Here is a 3,183-nt window from a genome sequence, read left to right as displayed (position 1 = left end):
TTTTTCCTAATTAAGTTAATAATGCCTTTGCAAAAACATTTTTAAATATGAATTTATTTCATATTTTTTATAAGTAAAAAATGTTAAGAAGTAAGTAAGTATAAGTATAAGTAAAAAATTAATGAAGACCTGTAGGCCGAACTTGTCATAGGCTTACTTCTTTGGAGCCCGGAATCGAGTCCAAGATACCATTATCTGAACTTTCACGATGCCACAATTACAGTAAAACCTCGGTTTTCGAACGCCTCACTTTTCGAACAATTCGCTTCACGAACTGAATTTAGAACTCATAATTGCTTCGGTTGCCGAACAAACCACTCTGCAGACGGCAGGATGGCCGAGCGGTCAAAATGGCAGCCTACTGCTTTGGGGGACCCGGGATCGAATCCGAACAGGTCGAATAATCCCCAGGAATTTTTCGGGAATGGTCTGTTCAGATATGTCGGGCCCCGTCCCTCACCACCCAGCAGTGGCGTAGCGTAGTGGGAGCGGCAGGAACGGCCCGCCCCGGGCGGCGCTTTTAGGGGGCGGCATTTTTTCACAATAAATAATAATAATATCTTGTAAAAATTTGAACAATTTCATTTCATATTTTTGTCGCACCTACGATTCGGACCGATTGAAATGAGCACGACATTTTTCATTACTTATTCTGTGACGAAACTGGGGTATCCCTTTTCTTTAAATGAATGTATAATAATGACATCTTGCTCATTGTAGCGTCTGACAACACCGTCTGTACTTACTTGTAGGGATTCCCCGTATTTTATTTAAGGGGCGAAATTTTCCTCCGCCCCGGGCGGCTGACACCCACGCTACGCCACTGCCACCCAGTCGCCTTATTGTGGGCCTGGCCGAAGCCATAACGGGTCTTCTAAAAGAGGCCCTCTTAGTGCCCACAGGGCGGAAAGAATTGAAACAAAATAAACCACTCGGCAAGAGCCAGCCACAGATTAGAGAAGCATAGACGGTCAACTCCCCATACTTCTTATGTTAATAAAATATATATCATTCGAAAGAGTATTTTTACTTTCTCGGCTATTATTTATAGCAGCGAGAAAGTATGGCGATCGGTCAAAGAATGACCCTTCAAGATTTTTACATTTTTGGACTTGTGGACCTTGAAATTACGAGAAATGCGAAAAAATTCGGGGGAGGGGTGTTCTGCATGTATGTGTTGCACGAGTTTGTTCACCCTGTTTGAAGCCTAATAACTCTTGTGCTTTTTGTCGAAAATTTTAGGAATTTTGCAGGAACAGTTCGTGTATTACGAGAATTGATTCAATTAAATTTTGGTGATTAAAGTTCGAGAAAGGTTAGTTGATAATGGGGGTCGTGTGTATCTCCAGTAGGGTCGGACCTAATGACGATTTTACTCGTTATTAGCATTTACAGTTTTTTTTTTCTTTTTTGTAAAATTCATCTCTACCCTCAAAATAGCGCTTTTTTGCCATTCGATAATAATTAAAAATATAAAAAATTACAGTATTTAAAAAAACTAGGAACGACCTGAATAGTTACAGAACTTGCAGCGTTGCCAGATTTGGCTACGTTGCGCCAAATTGGGTTACTTTTTTTATATTTGGCGTTAGAAAAAAGCATTTGGCGCACTGGCTACTTTTTGGGCTGGTTATACAAATTATTTCATCATTTGTTTTGCGCCTAGAACGGTTATACCTGTTTCTGTCTACTCGTTTTATTTTTATACATAGTATAGTTTATATAAGCTTTATAATTTATTTATTATTGGTATTATAATGGGTAAATGGACAAAGTATTATTGGTCCTTTCGGAAAGAATAGCTTCATGATAAAAATCTTAAAGGAAAGCGGGGTAATTATACAGTTTAAGGAAATATGAGTTTTTTTAAAATTATTTTATTTTAGAAAGACTAAAGATGAATAGCAATAGAAAAAGCAAAGCTTTTGAATTGCATTCCAGATTGAAATTCCAAAATCATATGGGAGCACAATATAAATTTTAATCCATTCCATGTGAAAACAGATGATTATTCAGAAATCAGAATTCGAAGAAACTCAAGTGTAATCGACGGAGAGTGGATTCAACTGTTAAGAATTGGCAAAAAAAAAAAAGGTTTAAAATCGACAAATTATGTTGTCGATTTTACAAGACTTTTCCTTAAAGTTTAAAAAGCCAGTAATTTTTGTGGGACAATGTGTGTATTTGCGTTCATTCGATCTTTTACTTGTGATTAAACGAAATCAAATTAGAATTGTATTAATAAAACTAATTTTCTTAATTTTGATCTTTAAAGTCACATCTCGTCCTATATACGGTATGTATATATAATATATTATTTAACACTCCTTTTTATGTACTTATTTCATATGCAAAAGCCTTTTAAAAAGGCTGCATTTTTTAAAGGTTTTTGTTTGTTTGTTTGTTTATGGCAACGCAACACGTGGGCAATCTGCCTAGGGGGACGCCTTCAGGAGGTCTTTTTAAGAGAAACTGGCCTTATTTAGGCGTTACAGACGTGGAGAAAACCCGGAAAACTCTACGTTCGAGCGAGGCGCGTACCCACGACCGAACTCCCTATGTTCAGGATATGAAAACCGTTTGGCCACTGGTGGGCCTTAAAGGTTTTCGTGTCGAGGTTTGGTTATTATTTAAGAACAGTTAGAGAAGCGTACATAAACCTCAGTTTTTCCAAATTTTCGCCACTGTCTAAAATTTTTAATCCGTCCCTCGAGTGACGTACCCTGTGTGGAGAAAGCCTGGGTTTTCGACAACTCCCTAGACGGAAACTACTCTGCAATAAAATGTATTATCTATATTTTGTACAAGCAGAAGAGTAAATAGATACGGTACGCTTAAACCCGTTCGACTGGGCTAGCCGAATTCTACCTCATTGGTTGATCGTCTACGCGTGATTTATTACGTGTCATTCTATCATGGCTGGACTTTTAGAGCGCGATCTTCTCGCTCTGTGAATAGCTGATGCGTATAAAAAGCGTTCCATACTAGTGATGGGAAGAATTGTGTAAATATTGATATGTTGATGTATCGATAACCCACAAAGCCGATAACGATATTACAAGGGCGTCGCCAGGGGGAGGGGCAGAGGGGCAGCTGCCCTCCCCTAGAAATTCGAAAAGTTATTTAAATGCTAAGTTTTAATTAAAATAATCTTCTTAGACTTCTTATAAGTTAAAGAAAATG

Source organism: Centruroides vittatus, unplaced genomic scaffold (genome assembly GCF_030686945.1).
Source record: "Centruroides vittatus isolate TY-2023 unplaced genomic scaffold, ASM3068694v2 contig_925, whole genome shotgun sequence".
NCBI lineage: Eukaryota > Metazoa > Arthropoda > Arachnida > Scorpiones > Buthidae > Centruroides > Centruroides vittatus.
Note: the sequence above shows the minus strand (reverse complement) of the source record.